Here is a 27,148-nt window from a genome sequence, read left to right on the forward strand (position 1 = left end):
AGAGTTATACATACATATACAGAAATTGCATATATACATCTATATGTTATAATAAATATGTGTGAATAGCAAAGGTGAAAAATGAAATCTTATTACATTAACTTACATTTAAGTTTTACATTTTACTTTCTCAGGGAAAGTTAACATTTTGGAGATTTTGTTAATGTTGATGTGTCAACAACAAATATACAGTATGTTATTTTGTATTTCAGTTGTAATCATCATATGCACATGTCATGAGAACAGGGAATTTAACTCATAATTTCAATTAAATATTTTTTTTATTATAACTCAGCTCATATCTTTTTCTCTGCTGAATTCTGTTGAACTATTCTTGTCATGCACGCTTATATCTGTCATGCAGTATCAGACTGACTGGATTAAAAGATGAGAAAAAAATGCACATCCAACAATGTAGGAATGCAACTCTTTCTCAGAGAAAATAACACTAAAATATTCACCCCATTATTATAGAGTTTCCTCTAAGAAGCCAATATGTATATTTTAGTTGTTTGAAGCAATGAATGGTTGGGAAGGATTTAAAACAAAGTCCCATGAAAGATAGAATTTAGTGGACTTTGGAGAGAGTTTAGCCTTGTAACACCCGTGGCCGTGACAAGCAACCAGAGCTGCTGCCAGACAGCCTGAAATCTCTGGCAGGGTTGAAATGGCAGAGAAAACAGAGAGTATAAACCAAAAGCTGACAATATGATGTGATTTCTTTAAAAAAAAAATCACATACAAATATGGAAATTGAATCCCTGCGATTGCCTAAATAGGCCTGTCAGTTTCTGCCACGAAATCTGCCCACTTTTTTGACAGAAACTCTTGTACCTTAAACATGTTGATGTTTTATAATGAATAAACATGATCACATTTTTTCCTTGTATGCTTGAGAGAGTTTGCTCAGAAGAAGTTGAACAAGTTTAGCAGTCATGCTGAAGTTCTGCACTATAAGATTCATTATAAGACAAAGTTTCAGAAAAACAAACAGGTGTTTGGGACATAAACAATACAAAGAAAGCAATTTAATGCATTTATGCACATTCTAAATGGCATTTCTTATAGGCATGGCCATAATTAGTGCCGTAATTTGCTGCTGCAGAGCATAGCAGAATTGCCAAGGATGGGTTTATGCAAAGGAATGAGGCCAGCGATGCACAACTGATTAGATGCAAATAATCCAGTTTCTAATATGACTGCGGTTTAGGTTTAGCCCCCACCCAGCGTTGGAGACTGCCTTCAGCCGGTAATGGATTTTAAGAAGCCTGCTGGATTTCAAGCTTACGAAATGGCTGCTAATAGTCTGTAGATTAACTGGGTCTGCCTGTAATGTTTTGAATGCTACTGATAATTATAATGGTTTAAATATTGTTATATGATTAGTCAGAGCGGGACTATGGGGAAATGAGGATTAATGATAACACTGTTGGTTTCAAAATAAAACAAAAACAACAACACAAAAGCGTCCTGTCTGTCTGTCTTGGCACTGGGAAGCACTTCCGTAGTACACTCACTTTTCCAAGAACATCCATTTGGATAATATTGCCCACACTAATGTAGCCTGTGTTTATCATAGAGACAATAGGACCACTTCAAAACGTCAACTGTGACACTGTGTACAAACATCCTTTTAGCACTGCAGGAGAACAACAGACTTAAGGCTCATCAATGGAATATTTCCCTTTTGTTTTTGGTACATGCACTGCCAGTTATGCTGCTAATCAATTTTGATGCTTGTTTTGTAGCTTGGGCTGATTGGAAGAAATGACTCAAATGTTCATTTAGGGGCTAATAAATTCACTTTCTGTATATTGACTAAACATTTCAGAGCACAATCTAGCGCTCCCTGTAATGCAATATTTTGTAATGAATACAGTTTTGTGCCAGCCGAGGAAAAAAAAAAAAAAAAACAACAAGAAAGAGGAGCTCCCAGCCTTTTTGACTAACGAGGCAAAATGATTTTTGTAAAGGAAAAGACTAGACTGTGCTGTAAACCATGGAAAAGAAAAGCTAAGAGAAAAAAAAACACTTAAAAAAACAGAAAAGAAGAAGCAAGCCTGGTTGTCTCTCCCAGCGGAGTGCTATCAGCTGTAATGACATGGCCAGCACTGAATGCGGACACTGGGAATATTCAACCTGAAGGCCATAAAAGAGTATTGTCATCTCTGTTAACAGCCAGCCCCTAAAAGCAATGTCTGGTAACATGTTCGGAGTTAGCGGGTGGAAGGGCCGGCTCGGCGCACTCCAGCCACCCCAAGGAGATTTAGTGTGAAGATAATGCAGCAGGAAAAATGTCATAAATAGTCACAACCTCAGCTTTTTCACCCCCCCTCCCTCCTGCCGCCCCCCCTCCTCGCTCTCCTGAGACGCCTTTACAAGGTGTAGAGATGAGCTAGTGTGAGATGTAACACACAGAGAGACTCAAGGCTCACTGCCCAGCACTGTTTGAGAACAAAATGTGTTGTAAGGACACAAGAGTTCCTTGGTCTGTTGGAGAAAAAAGGAAAAGAAAAGAATGGAAAAAGAGAGAGAGAGAGAGAGAGAGAGAGAGAGAGAGAGAGAGGGAGGGAGAAGATGAACGTGGGAGTTCAACTGGCTGTGACTGGTTCCTCCATTAAGTGCCTTCCAAGACCTGTCGAGTGTATCACTGAGTAAAAAGAATCTACTTTGATTTATAAAGATGTGCTGCAGAAAGGCCTTTACCTCGTCAGCCGCCTTCATCCTTTCCAACTTTTTTTCCCCACAGCCTCCAGCTTCTCAAATATTTCATCACTTCTGACTGAGATGGCTTGTCCCTCTGCTTCCACAACTGTGGCCATAAGCGATAGAGTTAAGAGATAGAGGTGAGCCCACTGTGTTCAAAGGTGGACTCACTGATTTTACAAAAGGGACCATCATACTAGATTCGCCTTAAACTCAAAGGAAGAGTGTGGAGTTGTGTTGCCTGCCTCAAGGGCTAGTTTGACAGAAAAAAATCAACACTGTTTTGCTCTTAGCACAAATACAGTTAGTCAGAGAAAAGTTGGTGTCTGAAGTTCGTGTTTTTAGTTTTGCACTAGAGCTATGAGACTAATGTACACTGTATAAAAATAAAGGTAAAAAAAAAAAAAAAAAAAGGAAAAACGCAGCAGCAGGGGTGCCAGACAAAACCTGTTAATTACCAGCAAAAGTATGAGTAAAAATACATGAAATTACACTGATTTCATTTCTAATAAAAAATAAGAAAACGCTACTTCAACTAATTGTTCTGACACACAGTATTTTAACATAATAATAATAATAATAATAATAATATCACCAATCATTAAAGTGATCATTTGTAACACAGTGTTAAAATACAGCAAGTGCAAGGTTTATTTATGTACACAGCCATAACAATGAGCACGGCCAATTTTACAGTACTTTTTACTGTACTTTTACAGTACTTTTTACAGTACTTTTTACTGTACTTTTACAGTACTTTTTACAGTACTTTTACTGTACTTTTACAGTACTTTTTACTGTACTTTTTACTGTATGTTTTACTGTACTTTTTACAGTACTTTTTACTGTACTTTTTTATGTGTAGCTAACAAGCTTATTAGCAACCAATCAGCTTGGTGCAAACTGCAAGCATTAATCATACAAATGTAACTTGAACCATGCTGAATTATTGTAAACTGACACTGTATGACACACTGTTGTCTATAAACACACAAAACTGCAGACAAAATACATCTATTGCTTTAAGACGGCTACCACTGTTGTTCTTAGTTACAGGGTTTCAATCTAATTGCATAGACAACTGTGTGCCATACAGTGTCAGTAAGCACAAAGCAAGTGTCTGAGATTAAATAACAACTTAACACATTTTGAAGCAAACGTGTGATGATTGAGGTATGAAGTTTGCATGATGGTAATTGGTGAGGTTTAATGTTCCATTACTTGTTAAATGAGTCATTCCATGAGATCAGTGCCAAATGATCATGCAATTTTGACATGTTTGTATTTGAAACAATAGTTTCAAATACATACTGCTCTTACTCCAAAACAGTTTTTCTCACCTTGATGACAAATTTTACTTTGAAGATTGAAGTTGACGGAGGGAACGTGACTGCTCGGAACATTTCAGACTGAAGTGGCCACCGACACACCACTTAGAGCTTCTCACATCATTCAACAGAAAATTACATGTTCTTCTGTGAATATTCCGAAAATGTTAAACAAAAAAAACTCTTCCTCTCTAGATTTTGTGATGGGGTGGATATGTTATGCTTGACGGGCTGTCAAGAAAACAACACATTGAATAAAAGCAAAATGTGCCAGCTTTGAAACTGAACTAAACATAGCTCTGCTGAAAACCCAAATGAGATCGCTTACTCTTCATCATGTTATTTAATGTGGCAGAACGTTGTTTGTAATGATAAATAAGTTGATGTGAAGGGCAGAAAGCAAAAATGAGGGACACAGATGTGACTTTATTTTTGCTCAAATTAATGTTTTTATGTTAAATTGATTTATGTTGTGTTAATGTGGAAATAGATATACATTTATTTCAGAATATTTGAGATGGAACTTCAGTGTTGGTCCATTCAGGCATATCAAAATGCTCATATTCTTAAATAAATATATCGGAGATACTATACTATATTTTCATTTGCGATTAAAAAAAAATCATGTAGTCGGTTCATGATGAGTTTTAGATCAATATATTTAAGCTTGAATGACATCAGGAGTTTTTTGCTGCTTTCAGCTTTTGCTGAAATCTCAGGGTGAGGCTTTAAAATGTGTCTAAAATGTGTCATTCTCATAACTTTGTGACTGTGATGGGGCTGTATGGATACAAATACTGTTAATGCATGAGGTTCATATTTGTTCTGCACCATATGTATCATTACCCATCTGTGCTTGATGTTCATGAGCAGTCGCAGTCCCGTGTCTGAAATGAGAGTGGCTGTGAGTAACCAGGGAGGTTATGTTGACACCAACACGTAATGTTCCCCAAGTAAGTCACTTCATTGACCTTGTTGAAGTGAGGCAAAAAGCAAGCCATGAGTGGAGATTGAAGTGTTCTTCCCCTGGCAGGGTTATTTCATGCAGTCATGAGGGAAATGCACACGTTGGTGCCCTGTTGTCAAGCCAAAATGTAAACAGATATTTTACATGTTGTCAGACGGGGTTAACGGCGCTGGGCCTCTGGAGAGCAGTGGCAGCTGTCACTGGATCATGGACCCTCTGATACTCCGCTCCAAACAGCACCCGTGCTGCAGCTGCGCGACTGTGTGTCGGCCCCAGGACTGCACCAAGCTCTGATCAAAAGGCATTATTCACATCTGAAACTTGGCTAGAGCTGTTGGAGAAAGCAGAGAGATCCTTAGATTGATTGACATTCCTGAAATCTTTAACTGGAGAATTGCTTCTAATTGGTAACACAGTGCTTACAGGATTTGTATAGGGATCTCTATACCCATGTTCTTTACTGCTTTACTAACACAAACATCTATGTGCAACTAGGAAAATTCATGAAGGTGTTGATTCTACATAATTTTTTTTCAGTCTGAGTATGAGTATGTTTTTTAGTACTCCCTGATATTGAGTCCAGTACCATGCTAACTAATGTACTTAGAATTAAGTAGTTGTGTAAATGAGTGCAACATACCTTAACAGTTAAATCATTCAAATTTAGCTGATCTAAATGATGTGCATTTGCTAGCTATGTTGCATATTTACTGCACAGAGATGAGTAAAGTATGTTTCATAGTTTTGATCTCCGTCTCTCAGTTATCTATTTCAACAACAGTCTCTGTAGACAACAGTCTCTGACAGCAGGAATCACATCTGAGGCTAATGCATCTGAAAAGACATTTTGTGGAGTTTTATGTCTTGTCAGAGTTTTTGTTTGGCTGGTTGAGCTACAGTCGAATGTCATCTAACGCTAGACATGCACTGTGTGATTTCAGAAATATTGTTCTTTGATGACTCACCCTGTATGTTTGAACAGACTGTCATGTGCAAACAAAGCCTACTATTTATATGCTCACACTGTATAAAAATGCTCAGTCCGACTAGCTTTGTGAAGCCCTGGATATACCTACAGAAAACTCTGTCTAAGGATAATGATCATTTAAGCTACCTCATTCAAAATAACAAGCTGTGCACTGAGTACTGAGCAAATGTGCAGAGAAACTAAAGCAATTCAGCAAGCCACATTGTGCACTGAAACGTACATGGTAGGACAATACAATATTTCTATAGCCTATTATGCAAAGACGATTTCAAAAATTACTGTATAATATTTATACATTATAATTCTATTCCATCAAACAGAAAGTAGGCATGTACAGAATTTGGTAGCAAATGTTTTTTTGTTTTTTTTTTGCCTCCACACTCATATTGGGGATGAGATTGTGATTATGAATGTTTAACACAGTGTATGTCCGGCAGGAATCTACCAAGGCATAATGTTTAAAGTGACGGATGTGTTTGACTTTCACAGCGTCAGTTACACTTCTCTGTATAAGCAGACCCCCGATCAGTTCCAGCTGATATTGTTTGCTCATTAGTGCAGCAGCATACACTTGGCTTACGTCACATGATAACAGCTGGTGTGGTATTGCTGCATTTTAATGAGGTCAAGTATGAGTCAATAGGTGCAGTATCAAACCCATACCCGATACCAGTATTGGTATTGATGCATACCTACTAATTTTACTGGGGTTTCTCTCAGTAAGCTACCATGCTCTATGCTCTTGGGCAGCAGCGTATATAATCATCTAAAACATCTTTCTAAGAATCTCATAGAAAGGTGCCTGCTCCTTACATGCTCGCACTTCCTAGATGATAAGGTTTGACATGATTGTGAATACCTTCCACAAGCTAAACAAACAGTTAGTTAGCGGAATATTTAATAGGATGGCTGCATTAAAAGCTGCTGCCATACCAAGTAGTATGTCAAAATAGCACACCATCATTGAGCAGTGTATTATCTATAGCATGATAGTATGTGGTTTTGAATGGAGTCAAAAAGTCTACACAGTTAGATAGCTAGCGTGCTATGAATAAACTATGAATTCCCTTTAGGTACCACTAGGGATGCCATCCGTCCAGGATTTCTCTGGATTATCCAAGATTTTGGATTTTGGAGTAATTTCATTCATGTACACAAAATGTCCCAGAATCCAAGCATTTGCATGTTAGCACTTTTTCTGGTTAACGCCTTAAATGGTCAGGGTCTGCACGCCCAAAGAGGTATTACACACTTCTATAAGCTAAGAATAGCTCAGCCAGTTTGTCCCTGTAACCTGTAGTTACTGAATCAATGTACAGTATTTTGGGAAAGGTGCACTGTTGGTGACATGTGTAGGCACTAGGCAGCACTTCACTGCAATACATAAATGAATTTGCTGAATGAAGCCAAAAGATCAAGCCACTGATTGAGTGTCCAGAAACTTTACAGGCTGAGCTTGCAACCCTATGTATTACAGTGGCGTAACAGCTGGGGGGACAGCACAGTGGTGTCTATGGTGGAATCCTTGTTGAGCCCCTTGTATAGATACTGACACAATTGTATAACTTTGGCTCAAAGAAAGATCCAATTTCTTAGCATAACTCACAAATTTACCACACAGAAAACACTGATGTCTGTTGTACTCCCTCTTATTTCTTAATGTATCTCTTCCTTGGTAAATGTTTTCATCCTTCACCACCTGCAACGGCATACATTTATTATTTATAACTCTAAAACCTTTAATAATTAAAATAACTCTACATATATATCCAAATGCAAGCATTCACATGAATCTATTCATCTTCTTACTGGGCCAGTGACATGAGTTAAGATCATCAACTTGAATGAGGCATAAAAATAGAGAGTAAACAAAGAAATTGCATTTTTATTTGTTAACTGAAAGTAATGCTCATAAGAGCAGCCCATTCATGTCTTTTGCACATAAGACCCTAGTTATAGTGATAGATTTTATTTTTATAAAATAACCAACAACATAAATGATGTTGAGGGTAAATTAGTATGCTAAAATGATGTGTTGTCCTTATCATGAATATGGCTTTACCATGGATTTGCTAACCCAACTGGATATGTACATGTTGAGACATCTCTTGTTTCCACAGTCATCACATAAACAATTGGGTTGCATTATAAAGTGTCCTGCTCTCTACAGACTTTAGTGTGACCTTGATGACAGTGGGATTGAGGACAGCAGAGTTGTGTTCTAAAAATGAGAAACCGGAAATATGTTTTTAAGTTCTTGTTTGGAAAATAAAAAGCAGACCATAAAAAGTTTAGTTATTATTACCAGTAGGGGCTTAAAACACACACACACACATTTTCTAAGCCACTTCTCCCTTAGGGTTACAGGGGGTGCTTGAGCCTATCCCAGTGGTCATTGGGCAGAAGGCAGGGTACACCCTGGACAGACAGACATACATACACACTCACACACTAGGGGCAATGTAACATGTCCAATTTTCCTGACTGCATGTCTTTGGACTGTGGGAGGAAACCAGAGAACCCGGAGGGAACCCACGCAGACATGGGGAGAACATGCAAACTCCACACAGAAAGGACCCTGGTCCCCCGGCCGGGGAATCGAAGAAATTTTTTTTTTCTTTAAAAAGCCACACAGAGGACAGAAATGTTTTCCCAATGGAAGAATCACCCTTGTATACTTTCATGACAAAAACAAGAGCATACTTAAAATAGCATGTTTGACAGTCATTGTCCCAAATAAACGTGATTAAGGTGCGACTGTAGTGAGACTTTAGTGCTGCATATAATACACATGCATCCATTTAAATAATTCAGCTTGAATGTACATATCTTTTAGAGAAAGATTTGTGTTCAGCCCAACACTCTTACACACTCTTCCATTAGGAATCTTCACTCCGCTGCTCGCCGTTCTTGCGCATCCACTCCACTCAAGGCCTCCAGTGATTTCTGGACTACAAGCTTACTGTCTGTCTCTGCGGTTTAAGCACTCTGTTTAACAATTCAGCCCACGTGAGCCACGTGAGCACGCATGCAATACAATCCTCAACCTTGCACGCACGCTCACCAGCCACAAATGAAGGATTCAAACAGGGTGGCGTGTGGCGAGTAGTAAACAACTGTCACCGCAGTCACTCTCACTGAGTTAAATAATAGTGATTTAATGCTAATGCTCATTTCACAGCAGAGTTGTTTCGCTTAAGCTACCTGTTTATCTGTTTATTTAGTGATTTATTTAACCAACCTATTCCTTATTTATAGCCATTACACACAAACTCACACACCCAGTCACACTATGGATCTTTAGGAGAAAATCAAACAAAACATTAATTTAGTCAATACAATCATGCAAAATTTCAAAGCAGTGCTCAGATTCATTTTTATCAGGATTTTGCCTGCTTTTCTCTTTTAGGGTCTAGGGAGTTTATCTGCTTACAAAATGATTAATTTGAGTTGAACTATTAACCGTGCATAAATAAAACAATAGGAATAAAATTTCATATTAAATCATCTACTTTCATGCTAATGGATCCCTTTAACAAGTCAGTGTACTAGAGGATGCCAGATTGTTCGATATTACATCTTTGAATTTCGGTTTGCATTTTTCACAAGATAAAGGTTAAATAGCAATAATCAAGCATTCCAAGAAAAGTTTTTTTTTTCATTTCTGAATGTAATATTTGACGCTACACTATGGGCCCATAATGGCTAAAAATCCTGAACTAAAAATGTTTTGTGCTTAGACTGTATCAGTAGGGATTAATCCTATTCCCTTTCTTTTTTTCCTGAATAATAACAGTTATGTCTGCATCCTGTTTTGCTTACTGAAAACTGACCAAGAAAGACAAAGAAACCTGTTGAAGGCATTAGCCCAACATCAGATATATTAGTAAAATATTATTCTTAGTGTTGCATTTATACCCAGTTAATATGAGTTCAGTTGCTCTGAAAGCAGTTAAACTCAATATTTAAAATGCAATTTAAAACATGATGGATGCAAATGTGGAACGGCTTTTATTTCTTTCTTTATTTAATTATCTGTTACAGAGGCATGTTAGGAAACAATCATATGTTGGTTTATTATGTTCATTGGCTTCGAGGGAAGATCTCAAGAAATTTAAATTTACTCATTTTAAGTCATCTAAATTGGTGAGTCTCAAGCCTGGCCCAGGGCCTTCAGCAGTTGGTAAAGCATGGTAGGTAGCACTGCTGTTTTCAGTGCTACAAACTGGGGTTTGATTCCCTGCACACAATGCTGTATCATTAGGGGTCTTTGGGCAAGACTCCTAATACCATATTCATGTTCCAGGGCTGGACAGGGAGCTCAATTTTGCTTGTGATCATGACCCCCAAAAATGTGACCCCCACCCATCTAGCTAGTTAATTAGCCAGTTTGTGGTAATACATTATTATTAAGCTAGCCATCTGTAGCCTTAGTGTACAAGTAGATTAAATGAACTGGCTAACTTACCCCTTCTGGACTTTGGTCCTGCAGTTCCTCACTCCCACATCCAGACAAACTGTGTACTCCTAACGGCCAGTCCACTCCGGCAACCTACATCTGTAAAAAACTGTAAAACTGTAAACAGCTCTGGACAAGAGTGTCTGCCAGATGTGTAAATATGAGCACATGCTGTAGCATTTTGTTGCACGCAGTTCAGATCAGGAACATCTTGTTAACCAGTTCATTAGTTGACAAAAGTATTCGGAATTTGAGTGACATCCCATTCTTAATATGATGTCGGGCCACCCTTTGCAGCTATAACAGCTTCAACTCTTCTGGGAAGGCTTTCCACAAGGTTTAGGAGTGTGTTTATGGGAATTTTTGGCCGTTCTTCCAGAAGCGCATTTGTGAGGTCAGACACTGTTGGACGAGAAGGCCTGGCTCACAGTCTCCGCTCTAATTCATCCCAAAGGTGTTCTGTTGCGTTGAGGTCAGGACTCTGTGTAGGCCAGTCATCAGTCATCATCAGTCATCAGAATACTTTATTGATAACAAAGGGAAAATGCAGTTATTACAGTTGCAACCATTTATGTAAAAGAATAAACACTTTAATAATTTAAAACAAAAAAGAGAAATTTGCAATATGTACGTGTTTAAATTCTTACAAATAAAGTAAAGTGCTAGTGGCTGTGATAATGAATATGAAACATACTGTTCAAAGCAGTTCAAATTATTGCACCTCTGAGTTAATGGACACATAATTAAAAAACATTAATTGCATTATTATTATTATTATTACACATATGAACAGTACAATTTGATACTGAGTACTGCACAGATGAACCATAGTATCACACATTGAGGGAGGAGTTTGATACCCACATGTAAGAATGACGTCCTGTGGCGCTCTGTGGTCATTTCGGTAGAATGAGTCTTGCACTGAATGAGCTCCTGTGTCTCATCACCGTGTTGTAGAGTGGGTGGGAGCCATTGTCCATAATGGCCTGCAGCTTAGACAGCGTCCTCCTCTCCGACACGGCCGTCAGCGAGTCCAGCTCCACACCCACAACATCACCAGCCTTGCGGATCAGTTTGTTGAGTCTACTGCTGTCTGCCACCCTCAGCCTGCTTCCCCAGCATGCAACAGCATTGAGGATAGCACTCACCACCACAGACACATAGAAGATCCTGAGCATAGTCCGGCAGATGTTGAAGGACCTCAGGCGCCTCAGAAAATAGAGACAACTTTGGCCCTTCCTGTAGTCAGTGTTCTTAGCCCAGTCCAGTTTATTGTCAATATACACTCCCAGATATTTGTAATCTTCCACAGTGTCCACACTGATCCCCCTGATGGACACAGGGGTCACCGGGACCTTGTCCCTCCTCAGGTCCACCACCAGTTCCTTTGTATTTGTCACGTTGAGCTGCAGATGTTTCCGGCGCACCATGCGACAAAATCCTTCACCGTTGCCTGTATTCGTCCTCATCACTCCTGCTGATACATCCAACTATTGCAGAGCCATCAGAAAACTTTTGAAGGTGGCGAGTCTCTGTGCAGTAACTGAAGTCCAAGGTGTAAAGGGTGAAGAAGAAGGGAGAGAGGACAGTTCCCTGCGGGACTCAAACATTGCTGAGCACTCTGTCCAACACACAGTGCTGCAGGCGTACATACTGTGGTCTTCCAGTCAGGTAGTCAACAATCCAGGACATAAGAGGAGCATCAACTTGCATCACTGTCAGCTTAATACCCAGAAGTGCAGGCCAAATGATGTTAAATTCACTGGAGAAGTCAAAAAACATTACCCTCACAGGGCTGGTTGGCTTGTCCAGGTGAGTGTAGAGTCAGTTGAGCAGTTAGATGATGACATCCTCAACTCCTGAACTGGAGGGGGTCCAGAAGTGGCTTTACCATGGGCCGGAGCTGATCCAAGATGAGCATCTCCATGGTTTAAATGACTTGGGAGTTCTGTGCCACTGGCCTGTAGTCCTGGATATCACTGGGTCACTGTGTCTTCAGAGCAGGAACAATGCAGGACATCTTCCACATCATAGGGACCCTCTGGAGACTCATGTTGAAGACATGGTTCAGTACTCCACAAAGCTGGGTGGCATAGGCTTTAAGCACCCTGGGGGGGGGGGCCCATCAGGACCTGCAGCCTTGTTTCTGTGGAGTCTCTTCAGTTGTCTTCCCACCTGGTCAGCAGTGAGACTCACTGTAGAAGTGATGAGTGGGGAGGGGTGAAGGTGTGAGGTGGGCTGTCACAGGAGAGGGGCAGGCTATTAGGAGAGGGAGCAAGGGTGAGTGGAGTGGGCTGCTGAGGACTGGCAGTAGAGGAGTCAGACCAGGGAGGACAGAGCCTGCAGTGTCAAATCTGTTAAAGAACAGATTTAGCTTTAGGACCTGAAACCGGTGATGGTCCTCATTCCATTCCAAATGTCCCTCATGTTGTTCTGCTGGAGTTTCAGCTTCCTACTATATTTGTTCTTAGCCTCCCTGATAGTTGTCTTCAACTCCCTCTGGATCATTCTCAACTCCTCCCTGTCTCCAACTATGAAGGCCCTTTTCTTCTTGTTGAGAAGAGCTTTAATGTCCTTTTTTACCCACTGCCTGTTGTTTGGGTAAGATTTAACAGTCCTGGTTGGTATAGTGGAGTCCACACAGAAGTTAATGTAGTCCGTGATGCACTCTGTGAGCCCGTCGATGTCCTCTCCATGTGGCTCACAGAGTGTCAGTCAATCAGTAGCCTCAAAGCAATCCTGCAGTACCTCGTAAGTCTCCTCAGACCATCTACTCACTGTCCACGTGGTCACAGGCTGACTCTTCACCAGTGGCACATACCAGGGACTGAGGTTCACCAAGTTGTGGTCAGACCTACCCAGAGGGGGGAGGGGGGAACAGCTGTATGCATCCTTAACACTAGCATACAGCAGGTCCAGTGTTCTTTCCTCTCTGGTGGGACAGTCCACATACTGAATGAAGTTTGGCCATAGTAACGTGGTTAAAGTCACCTGATATGGTGATAATAGGCACTTGGGTGTTGAGTTTGGAGATGCGCTATGGTTGAAGAAATTATGTCACACTGTCATTTATTTGTACACTGTCAAATGACATCAAATGATGTGGGAGAACTCCCAGAGTAAATAATATGGCCTGAGTCCAACAGCCAACAGCTCAACGTCCAGGTAACAGGCACGTTCCTTGATGGTAATGTGACCAGGGTTATACCAGCAGTTATTAACTAGCACAGTGAGCCCTCCTCTCAATCCGGAAAGTCCTGGTGTAACCACTCTCGGTGCAGCCCCAATTGGCCCGAATAGTCTGAAAGCCATGGAAATGTTGTCATCCAGAATGTCCTATTGTGTAGCCATGTTTCCAAAAAGCACATTAAACTACACTCCCGGGACTCCCTCTGACTCCTGGCTAGTGCTGTTAGCTCGTCCATTTTATCAGCCAGCAATCTCGTGTTGCCCATGATGAGAGAGGGGAGACACGGTTTATATCCCCTCTTCTCCCTAAGCCTCCCTCATCTCACCCTTGCTTTCCTCATGTGCTGTTTTGTTCCACCTCCGCATCTCCTGTGTGTCTATCTCCAAAACTGTTCGGGGATGTTAAACAAAGCAGCCATGTTGTTGCGCAGCAGTGGACCAGGAGAGTGAAAAAAGCACTTTCATGGTGAAAAAACAGACCAAGACTCTACAAGCATGTTTTGAGAGGGACAGCTTCACTAAGTTGCCTTGTCAAATAAATAAAATATAGAAAAGTTAAAAAGAAAAACTAAAAACACAAACGGGAGCTACCGTAACAGGCTGCATGCACGGCCCATGCATGCAAAACCTGCAGGGAAAATTTGGTGTCAAGTTCTTCCACACCAAACTCACTCATTCACGGCTTTATGGACCTTGCTCTCTGTCATGGTGAAACAGGAAGGAGTTTAAAATGTTCCCACAAAGTTGGGAGCATGAAATTGTCCAAAATCTCTTGGTCTGCTGAAGCATTAAGAGTTCCTTTCACTAGATCTAAGGGGCCGAGCCCAACTCCTGAAAAACAATCCCACACTTGGCACAATGTAAACGCTGCAGAAAGTTGGCGACTTCTGCGCACTATGCCCCTCAGCATCCACTGACCCCACTCTGTGATTTTACATGGTCTACCACTTCGTGGCTGAGCTGCTGTTGTTCCCAAACAAGTCCACTTTGTTATAAACCCACGGACAGTTGACTGTGGAATATTTAGTAGTAAGTACATTTCACGACTGGACTTGTTGCACAGGTGGCGTCCGATCACGGCACCACGCTGGAATTCACTGAGCTCCTGAGAGCGACCCATTCTTTCACTAATGTCTGTAGAAGCAGTCTGCAGGACTAGGTGCTTGGTTTTATACACCTGTGGCCATGGAAGTGATTGGAACACCAGAATTCAATGATTTGGATGGGTGACTTAATATTTTTGGCAATATAGTGTAGCTGTGTATATTACTATATTGTGGCCACTATTTAAAAAAAATAAAACAAAAGTTCCCAGTAAGCTCTTGCTATTCCATGCGATTTCATGCCTTCGGTTAATGCACTCTATTATAATGTTTCCGAGCTAATGCAGAAATTACCGTGACTTTGATGAATGTCAAACTAAGCACAATCGAATCAATCAAAATGAAATTTCCATTAAAGTGAGGGGCTGCGACCATTCATTCAGTGAGGGCGAGGGCTAGGAATTTCCTCAGCTCAGACACAAACGTCAGCGGAGAAATGAAGATCAATGCAGGGGTGAAGTCCTCTCAAATCCACATCATCTCTCCACCTCCTCCCTCTGTAGCTCTGCTTTTCTCATAGAAGATGCAGACAGTGGTGGCTGGAGTAGCCTAAAACCATCCTTCACTAAGTCACATTACTTCAGGGAAATAATGACTCAAGCAGAAGTAAAACTAGCTAAGATAAACAAGTCGAGTAGTAATAAAAAAAGTGTCAGGTCAAAAACTCCTCAAGTACCGAGGTACCTATAAAATTGCAATTGTAACTTCATACATCCAGCATCTGTCAACAAAGGAAGTGAAGTTTGTTTGGTGCTATTCTTGTTTTTGTGATATTATGGTCTAAAATAAGATGACGCAAGGCAAAAGCAACAGCAAATCAGTTTAGATGCTATTCACCAACAAAATGGAAATAAACAGCAAAAAGGAAATTTACCCATTTAATCCCACCTGTCACAATTTTGACAGAAACTTATGAAAAGTCATTCAAGTCAGTCAAATTAGTTTGAGGCAAAATGCACTGTTCTAGAAAAACTTGAGTCAGAACTGTTCACAGTGGTGGTTAAAGGAACCAGATGTCTGAAGAGTTTAAAGCCTCACGTGGGGGTTTTATTACACACTTCTATAACCTAAGAGTAGCTCAACCAGTTTGCATTGAAGTACCTGTAGTTACTGAATAATAAGTCTTAGAATGTAATGAGACTGGGATTTTAAGGGGCTAATGTCTCTAAAACTCCCTCCCAGAAAGTTATTGATATTTCACGTAAAAACACCTGTAGATTCACCGACTGTTTTTAATAGTAAATAAAATGGACATTTTTATGTTGTAGACATCATGACCTCTGGATCCTATCCAGTATAACCAATATAAATTACTTTGTTTACATCTTTACCTTTGCATTGTACGGAACTTTTTTAAATTGGTGAATTCCACTTCCATATGTTTTTTTTAAATAAAAATACAGCTGTCATATTTGGTTTATACAATTCTAAATGGCCTATTATTGATATTTTAATAAAATTGTACTGTCACATTTGTATCATGCTTTTGGGTGATATCAACATGTGAACGGTCACAGTTGTGGCCATTTGAATAACACAGTGGCCCACATAATCCTATCATTTTTTTTTCATATACACTATACACTCTATGGTCAAAAGTATGTGGACAGCTGACCGTCACATCTGTATGAGCTTGCTGAACATCTCATTGGCCCACTTTTGCAGCTGTAACAGCCTCTACTCTTCTCTTTACACAAGATCTTGCAGTGTGTCTGCGAATTTGTGCCCATTTAGTGAAAAGAGCATTTGTGAGGTCAGACACTGATGTTGGATGAGAAGTCCTGGCTTGCAATTCATCCCAAAAGGTGTTCAGTTTAAGTTGAGGTCAGGGATCTATGTAGGCCACTGGAATTCTTCTACACTAAGCTCAGGGTCTTCCCCAAATTGTTGCCACAAAGTTGGAAGCATGTAATTGTCTAAAACATCTTATTACATTTCACTGGAACTAAGGGGTTGAACCCTAAAAATAGCCCCAGATCATTATTCCTCCTTCTCCAAACTTTGCTGTTGGCTTTACTTCAAGTTGACACTATGCATTCCAGTAGGTAGCGTTCTCCTGGCAGATTCATCTGTCAGACTGCCAGTTAGTGAAACATGATCCATCACTCCAAAATACATTTCCACTTCACTAGAGTCCAGTGGCAGCACGCTTTACACCACTCCTGCTGACGTTTGGGTTTGCGCATAGCTGCTTGTGTGCATCTGTTTGGCGCGTCTGATGAACAGTTCTTGTGCTAATGTTGCTTCTAAATTCAGTGTGAAACTCTGTAATCAGTAATACTACAGACATTAGATAATTTTTCAAACTCTATATGATTCAGCATACTCAGTATACTCATACTCATATACTGATTTGTGGCTGAGCTGTTGTTCATAGATATTTCCTTTTCACAATAGTAGCACTTATATTTGACCAGGGCAGATCTAGCAGAACAAAATGTTTTCTGAAAAAAATATAGTTGACAGTAAAATTCTGTAAAATGTAAGAAAAAATAGAGTAAAAAGCAAAGAGCTTACTTAAGATAAGACTTGAGTTGAGGGGGATGCAAGGGGTTGCCTCAAAAAAAAAAAAAAAGACATCTCTATACTACCTTTAGAAAAATAGGTATGATAACTGGCTTTAACCAGCGAGAGATATTTGAAGTTAACAAAACTGAAAATTGGAGTTTATAATCTCTAGAGATTGTTTTATTTATTGAAAGAGAAGGTAAAAATAATATGGCTCTGCCAACCGAATGACAACTGCTAAGCTACTGATGCATTATTACCAGCAGTGTTACTAATGCATCTTAACACCTTCCCTGATATTCTAAATGTTATTGGTAATTGCTGTGGAAAGTTTTGTTTGAGGGAATAAAATGCTCATTAAAAGACTAACAGGTCAAGAGGGACCAATCAATTATTTAGCCTTCCATAAAGTAACCAGCATTGAGTAGCTCATGCCTTTACAGTTTTCTAAAGTCTGAAATGGGATGCAAATGAACCTGATGGTAACAGACCACCACAGAGCTAATGAAAGCGGTGTAACATGCATCCTCAAAAACACATAAGAGAATTGTATGGAAATGAGTATATGATTATTATAGAAGTGAAAGAGCTTGGAGTTTGAAACATACTTTTATAAGAATTAAAGTCAGCCTAATCAACAATATACCCATGCACAACTTTACTTAAGTCCTTTTAACAGAGTATATATGGGTAGCTACTACGCAGCTCTCAGTGCTGGAGTGTGATACTGCGCAGCTGCACTTTGTTCAGACCCATATCTGCTTACTTTAACACTGTGTTATGGAAAGTCGGACACTCTCAGAAGACTATATGCTATAAGTAATGAAGATTTTGGCTTAGCCCATGGTGTTATAGCCTATAAAGCGATTGGAGTGCTGCCTCGCAGCGCTAAGTAATGGCAACAGATCGCCGGACACAAAAGGGCAAGCGATAGCTTGTGCTAATTTTGTCTTCTTTTGCAGGGTGCTTCTAAAGCTTTCATTATTATAATTGAATAATTTAGCTGACACCTTTTGCCCAAAGCAGCTTATATTAGCCAATTGCGGACATACTCCCCCCGGAGCAACTTTGGGTTAAGTGCCATCCATGTTCAAGGGCGATATGGCCGCAGTCGCTGCTCATCAGCATGGTCTGAACTCATGAACTCTGAAACTGGTTCTGGGGGCCGAGTTAGCACGGACGGCATTTTTTATGACCTCATCCATAGGAAGTCCAATGACATCGCTTTCGCTCATTACAAATCCTATGAATTCTTTGCGAGGTAAAGTGGTGAGCACGCTAAATTATTAGCCAATTATTTTTTCAATGATAGGTGTTATGGCCTTCATTCTCCTCCATTTAAAAAGTGTTGAGAGGGCTGAAGTATTGTGGATCGTAAAGGTGCGAAAGTATACGTCTCCTAATTTCCTTTCTATGACACTTCAGCGCACTTTAGCCTCCAACACCATACACCAATCAGCTCGGAGCACCCTCCCCAGAGGTGTCGATGACTTAAAGTACAGCCTTATGAGTGTCGAGCAGGCACAACAAGACGGTACCTGCCATGTGTGGCTGGGTAACAAATACTCAGCTTTGAATGTACCTGCGTTGCTTTTTCCCCCTTGTGTCGTGCAACCAAAGCACTGATTAATCTGTCTGCTCTGATTTGAATTTCTCCAAGTCAAGCAGCACTCTCTTTTGAACACCAAAAACAATATTGAGGGCACAGCTCTCTGAATACACACCATCCAGACCTCTGAGTGGCAAGAGGCAGGCCATGCTAGTGGCTGCATACCAATAGGCAAGGAAAAAGGGCATGGAGTAAAGCCTCCGTGAAAATGCTGTCTTGCATAATCACGCTTTATAAAACCTAACCAGTCACTCATTATTACTGCATGTAGGGTGCTGTGAAACTTTAATTAACAAGGAGTGTGCAGCAGTAAATCAATTAAAACACAGGCACTATTACTGCGATCAAACATGCCCCGCAGTGTATCATTCATAAATAGACTCCAGCTCTAGTTCAATATTTGAGGCGTGATGTGCTTGATATATCGTGCAAACAATTACTAGGGTGTTTGGGGCTCGGTGATAAAATCTATCATGCGTAAACAACACGGCAGCTTAGCTGGAAAACAGGGGGAGGTTCGGTGCTACAAAGTATTGGCTCGTGTCGCTTCAGGAAACAATATTAAAGTCACAATCAGGAAGCCATTTTTTAAATTCAGATCAAATTTAGTGCAGCTTCCTCTGTCTGCGGTACAGAAGCCTCAGTTGCAAGTCATCCCATGTGGGACCTTAACTTGACACTTTCGTTTCATTAAAAAGCTAAAGGATGCAAAATGAAATGGTATCCTATAGAAAAATGGAAAATGTAATGCATTAAAATTCAGATTGAAAATATTCACAACTACTTACTTTTGTGTAGTTAATCACAATTAATCACTTTTGCCTTATTTGCTCAAATTGAACCCTCTTTCTATTTAAAAAGCTACTTTAAGCAGTGGACAACATTATTTATAATTTATTAGTGTCCGTAATTCAATATTATTGTTTTCATTGTATAAACACAGAGTTCACATGAACCTGAACATGAAAATTCATTTTTCATCACCAACCACCAGTAAGAGCAACAGCAATTTATGATTAAATATCATAAGTAGTGTTTCATTCCAACATTCCAGCATCTCTTTATAACAATTTTGAATTTTGAAAAGCACAACAGCATAACAGCTAACATGTAATGGAAAACACATTTCTCTAATAAAGACGGAATTAATCATAATATAGCACTGATATTTTTGGATATTCTTTCTTGCATAAATATATAGCAAGAACATTTTTGGAAGTGGTCTAAAACAACTTCATATATACAGTCAGTGGTTTCTTTTGCATTTGTAGTCTCTTGTTTTGAGGGGAACTGGAGTTTTCCACTTTTCTACTGCTGGTCATGAATTTATCCATAGGTCTTTCACCAACACTGTCCAATGTAGACTGTAGAATTGCTGGTATTGTTGGCATCAGCACTTGTTTTGCTTGTAAATGATAATTCAGACTCAATGTACTTTGGTGATAAATAGATTTCAGGCATGCCAGTACCTGGAAATAACTTTTGTCAAGAATGTGAAACGTGTCACTTAAAAGCTGTATTTGAACAGGAGGGCTACAGGGATGAGCAGCTGGGCTTCAGGCTGGAACTATAGATTGTTTAAAGGGTCATCAATTGGAAAATACATTAACAGCAATAAAAAAATGATTGTCATTAATTTATTGTGTTAATTTATTGTGTTAACATTGACTTTGACATCACTAAAATGGAATATATTGCAAGAATTCAAAATGAATTTCATTCAAAAATGAAAATAAAATATACTATATTGCATTTTCAGTCCACTACATGTGTCTGTAGGATGATATATTTCAGTGGTGAGTTGTTATAAAAGGCTATGCCTATTCATTATTAAAGCCATTGTAAAATAATGTCTCACAAACATTACCACATCTATAGCATTAGTAAAAAAGGAACTATTTTCAGATCTAGATTCAGACTCAGATCCAGACCCAGAGCAAAACCTAGACCAGTGCTTGAATTTAGACAGAACATGTGACGTGGAGCGATGATGTGGACGCATGTGCTGAGATAAGCGAGTTTTATTTTGGGCAAATCCAGAGTCATGGTCAAAACGGTCCAGGTTCAAATAGCCAACACGGAGATAAGGTGGGATGGACTTACCGAAAGAAACAGAACCTCAAACAAGAAAAAAAACACTTCAAACAGCAGGATTATATAATAGGGCTTGTATAACAAGGACTAACGAGGTACAGGCGGAAAACAGGTGGAAACAATCAGGGGCGGAGTCTGAAAAGAAGGGGGCCGAACTGGGAGGATAAACACAACAAATGCACGTGGACAGGACCGGAATCAAAAACAAAGCATGTGGAGGAGTGGGAGGAGCCAATCATGACAGAACAAAAGATAACTGAAGCTAATATCAGGTATCTTTAGAAATGCTGGCAGTGTGGCATTCATTATTAATGGTGTCAGGTTGTAAATATTTCCACTCAGACTTGTCCAAGATCATAAGCTGATCAAACCTATCATGTCTCCTCTTTTCACACTAATTGCTACTTCTCAGGACTTTCAGAAACCAATAGACCCACTACCTTCAAATAAGCAAACCGTCTGAACTAATCAGTGAAGTGTGGAGTGTTTATTAGAGTTCTTTAGTTGGCCTCTTGAATGAGACAAAATACACTAGATCTCCAGACGATACAACCTCATGTCACACAGTTCCAGGAGCTTTCTAAACTTCAGACACATCTGTTAGCTTGTGCTATTGCACGTTTACACGTTTCACTTTGGAGGGATTTAGAGAATGAATCCTAGAGCTCACCAAAGGCAAAGCTGGGAAAAAAAAAGTAGCGTGTGTCTGTCTGCAAATCCGCTTGTTTAAAATAGCAACAACATGCTGCAGAATAGAACAAACAGTGTCAAGCAACTTGTACAAGTTTGTGTAAGCCAATTCACAAGAGGATGGTTAACACCTTTGCCAGAAAATTTACATTCATTACATTCACTGCAACATTGTTCTTCCCTTGACAATGATCTGTTTCATGCTTCATTTAGGAGGAAATCTCATTGGTACAGATGCAATGACACGGAGTTGTTTAAACCCACTGGGGAATTCGGCGTACAGTAAGTCGACTTATTTCTGTTCATTTGTTCCAGCGCATTTAAATGTGCTAACACATACATTTAATCTGGCTGCTCTCTTCTGTTAAATCAGGAAGAATCTGACGATGATTTACGCTTGTTAAGGAAAATATGTACAATTATTCTCCGAAATGAACTTGTCGCTCAGTGCTAAATGTTCATATTAAGCTTTGCGCAACTGTGATTTTATATCCAGCATCAAATAAGTGTGAAGACATTGCAGTTGTCTCTTTTTTTTTTCCTGAGGATTCTGTCTACTACAGAGCTGTTATAGTTGGGAAAAGAATGCTATTTTTTTATTTACTAGTTAAAATTGTAACATTTGTGATATATTCTTGCTATCCAAAAAAAAACAACAACATGTATCTCCATGTATATTTTTGACAAGCGATATTTTTCTAAATCATTTGAACCTTTTCCTATTATTATTATTATTAAGAGACCCTTATTAGTCCCACAATGGGGAAATTTCACCATTTAACCCATCCATGAAGTGAAACACCACATACACACTAGTGAGCACACACACACACTAGGGGGCAGTGAGCACACTTGCCCAGAGCGGAGGGCAGCCCTATCCGCAGCGCCCGGGGAGCAGTCACATTTTTCATAGTCAACATTTCTAAATGAGAATGGAGACAAAGTCCTCCTTTATGCTGCCTCTGATGTATATTATTTGTACATTCTTATTTCTATTCTATTCTTTTCTAATTTTCCATAAAAGATGCTGTTTGGTGGAGCCGTTTTCATTTTCAGTGAGGAGCGAGCTTCTCAAGGTCTACTCTCAATGTTGCTGTGGAGCTGGATGGATGAGTGGCACAGATTTAAAGAAAACAAAAAGCATGAGAATGAGTAAGAATATGTGACATTACCTATCACCTCGTGTGCCTATGTAGCCGGAGGGACTACTCCATATTAATCAAGTTTCATGTCTCCAGGCCTTTTGGTCTGTATAATTGGCTTTAGGGAAGAAAAATGATTTATGCGAATGTGAGCAAAAGCAATAGGGATCCAGCACCTTTGGTGTTTGAACCCCTGGTAACACATGCAGGTTTAAAATGATTTGAATTTTCTGATAACAAAAGGTAAGTTAAATCATTCATTTGACTGACTGAATGGTTGAACATGGTTCAGGCCACAGCAATCGTGATGTTGTCAGTTCTATCCTGATTGGCTGTCTGCATGTCCTCGGGTACACATTTGTGTCCAGTGGGCTTTATCAGTCCAACAAACGCACATAGTTGTCCACTCTGATTACTGAGGTGAATCAAATATAGTTGAGTAAAGCAAGAAGATATAGCTGCTTGATTGAAAAAAGTTTGTGAAGTTCAAGGCATTACAGTTTTAAAAGCTATTCAAGGGTATGTTCTGTGAAGAATTTAGGAGCTTTTAAGTGAGACATCCTCGCAATTTTGTCACTGCATTTGTTTCCCATGGGTTTATTTTGGTTGCAGCCCCAATTTGAATATCATCTGCCCTACATGTCTCACTAAAACAGAGGTCTGTGGTTATTATGCATGTCAGCCAGATGGCCTGTTGTGACAAAGTATGCGGATCTTGGCCACATAAAGCGACAAAATACACTAGACTCCCTGACAATAAGTGAAGTCTGGCTTGCAAAACTAATGTCTATCTAACAACCCAGCTGTAAATACCCAGTGACCTTCATTATTATGCATGCCTTAAATCTGGTGGACAGTGGAGTCTGTGTGTAATGCATGAACAAAATAAATGATTATTATGGCATTTTATTCAATGTGCATTGTGATATTAGTGATGTTCATATAAGCCTTCTCATTGGCATAGTTGGCTGATCCCAAATGAGGCGGTTGTGTTGCAAGGTTTAGTTTATCATCAAGGGATAGGTGGGCTGTGTAATAGAGAGTGTTGCATTTGCAGACTTTGCGGGGACAGAATACAGTAACTACAGTGCCCAGAGGATCTCGATCTGGCCCTGAAGGTGATACTTAAAGATTAGTATACATTTAATTCAGACATGTATTGTGCTGTGAAAAGTATGAGACCAAAATATAATATCATGTATTTTAGTACATTATTAGATTTCAGCAGTTATAACTAAGCTGGAACATTTTAACACTATAGCAGCAGTCTGGGGGTGCCTTCTGGCAAACTTTCAATGAGCTTTACTGGTTTTCAGAGTGAGCACTGCTTTCCACCTTGCTGCAGTGTCTTAAACCTTTAATGCCCAGGCAAGAAGTGACTATTTAGGCCTTTTAATCTCTCTCCTCCTTTATATTACAGTGTGACACACTGTCATCACATTTATTTCATATGTATAGAGCTTGATTTAACAAAAAAATGGAGTCCCAAGCTACTATTGTGAGCAAGAAAACAAATGCAGAGGAATATACCTCACACTTCAGTCTCATTTTGTCATTATTTTGACAAAACAAATCAATAATAACCCCTTAGCTACCTGAATTCTGTTCTGAATGTGCTCAGAATCTATTATGATGCATCCAATAATAAAAGCAGCATTGTTTTTCTTTTGTACAGTGATATATGGAAATATGGTAGCACTCAGAAAACACCAAATCCATATGCTGATCCAATTCAGATATGCACGTCATAACAAGTGTACCTGAGAAAGTCTCTGAATGTATTTCCAGCAATAAATCAGTAAAGCTTGGGTTAAATCCCATGTGTCCCCAGTAATTTCTGATGGTGGATTCATTTCTTGGTATTGTAGCATGTTGTGCTTCTAGACACCACGTGTCAACTTAATTTTGATGGTAAAGTTATGGAGAGCAGAAATGATTTGCATGAGATCTGCCCAGTAATTCACCAGCTAACCTAAACTGTTTCTATAAATGGGCTGAGCTCACTGGAGGGGACAATTAGTTTTCCACACCTGAAGACTGCATGTTTAATTACCTTGCACAGCAAAACACTTGCTACTGCAATACACATAAAAAACACAGCACAGTGGGAAAAATGAGTAGAAGTGTCGTCAGTGCTGTTGAGAACGGTACACAGTCATCATAACCAAAAATGAGCTGTGTGGTGCACAAACAACCAAATGAAAACATGTCAGGTGACCAACAGAACAGTTTAATAAGTATGCTAATAAGCCTAGTGGCTGTCTTTAATTTATTACGCTCCAGGAATCCACTATTAGTTATGGGATATATGAGTAAATATTTAATGAGCAAAATATACCTTACCATACGTCTTGGTGGTCTAGTGTGACAGTAGGGAACTCCAACTGTACTGTTAATTAGAGATATTAGAGTGGAATAGAAATATGAAGTATATACTTTAAATGAATAAAATTAATAAAAAAATACAGAACCACATATGTATACACACATGCACACACACTCACACACACACACACACACACACACACACACACACACACACACACACACACGTATATATGTTGTTTATTAGAATTTAAGTATTCAGTTATATTAGTATTCAGTTGGCAGGTGTGTATGATTTACAAAACTGGAAGCAAGCTGGATTTTCATCTTTGTAGGTGAAAAAGTGGAAAAGTATATCAGAAAGTGGCAGTTGTACACACTTTATTGAAGTTTGGCCATCTTCATGGGGTAGTAAGAGTTGTTTTCACTGTTGGCTGTTCGGACCCCCCTCTTTCACCTCTCATTGCTCGGTAGCGGCTAAACAATTCACACACTGAGAGTCAACATTGCCCGAGTGAATTTGATAGAGCTATAAGAAAAACTATTTTATTTGATCGTATTAATTAAACAAATCAAAGACATTCTGCTGATGGACTTGTCACATGTGGGCCTGCAGAAAGGAATCAAATCTTTCTCTCTCTTTTTTTTTTTTTATTTCTTTCTAACAAAGATTTCCTCCCACAATTTCACCTATTATCTCTCCCCATCACACATCACTGCTTATCTGGGAAGGTGAAGGCCAGCATGTGTTCCTCTGAGACTAAGGGAGCTAGCCACTGCATGCTTTTGAACTGCTGCTTATACAATACCAATGAACATTATTTAGAGTAGAACACCAACTGAAGATTCTGTGATTTCAATTGCCAAGATAACATTTTTCGGCCTGTAAAAAATAATAGAGGCCCACTAATGCTGTATATCCCAACTTCTTTCTAATATACAGACCTATAATTGTGCTTTTCCACTGGCCAGTGCAGTGCACTGAAAAAGGCTTGATTAAATTGTGCACATCAGCTCCATAGGAATGAAATATCAATTACTGTGTGTGAGTACAGGTAACATATATCAACATGTGTGGAACATATGAATAAGAATGTGTACATATGAATATGTACACATTTCAACCACAGTGTACAGTGATTACAAATTTGTAATCAGGCATTTTGAGATTATTTCAAAAGCCAAGTGAATTTGGTTGCTATGGCTCGAGTACCAAGCATGCCAAGCTGGAACGTATGAGTGGAGCTAGAAGTAGTGAAGTTTACTGATTAAACACTATTACAAAACAATATTGCTCGGTGGAAAACCACACAAAAATGAACCATATTGACATGCTCGACAACCTCTTGCCTAGATATCATTATTTGCAGTGAGCCAGACAGCAGGACCCTATTAAGTGTCTCTAAAAATAATATGTAGTTACACATTAACAATACATACAACAACAATGTAACTTGTACTGGTGATGTATTATAGTAATATAGATGGATTACATTCATAAACAGGTGTACTTCAGTTTTTACTCATGTAATTACACAAGGGTAATTACACATGTGTAATAGGGTGAGGGCAATTAAATTTGTAGTCTTTGCAACAGGAGGAGTGCAATTATCTACATTATGAGCGCATTTATGGCGCATTTGCACAGGGAACAGCACCTTTCCCAATGTTTAGCTAGCTGAATGCTGTGACATAGCAACCCGTTTTGGCTTTAAGTCATTCTGTCCTTTGACGATATGCCACGCAGATGCAAAGCACGTACAGATGCAGAGTAATTATAATGTAAGTACACTTACAGAAAAACAGTGCTTAACTGTAATTGGGGTGATACCCCTCACATCACTGGGGTGGTAATCTCAAAGGTACACTTCAAGATCTTTAGTTAAGGGACATATGAGCACTATAACTGTATTTAGCTTGCACATATGGTACACAGTTGCACCTTAAGACTATTATTGTAGCATTTACACTGTTTGTATCCTGATTGACAAAACTGTACCAGTACAGAATCTTTTTCCTGACCATGTACTCATAATGTAG

This window comes from Pygocentrus nattereri, chromosome 27 (genome assembly GCF_015220715.1).
Source record: "Pygocentrus nattereri isolate fPygNat1 chromosome 27, fPygNat1.pri, whole genome shotgun sequence".
Classification (NCBI taxonomy): domain Eukaryota; kingdom Metazoa; phylum Chordata; class Actinopteri; order Characiformes; family Serrasalmidae; genus Pygocentrus; species Pygocentrus nattereri.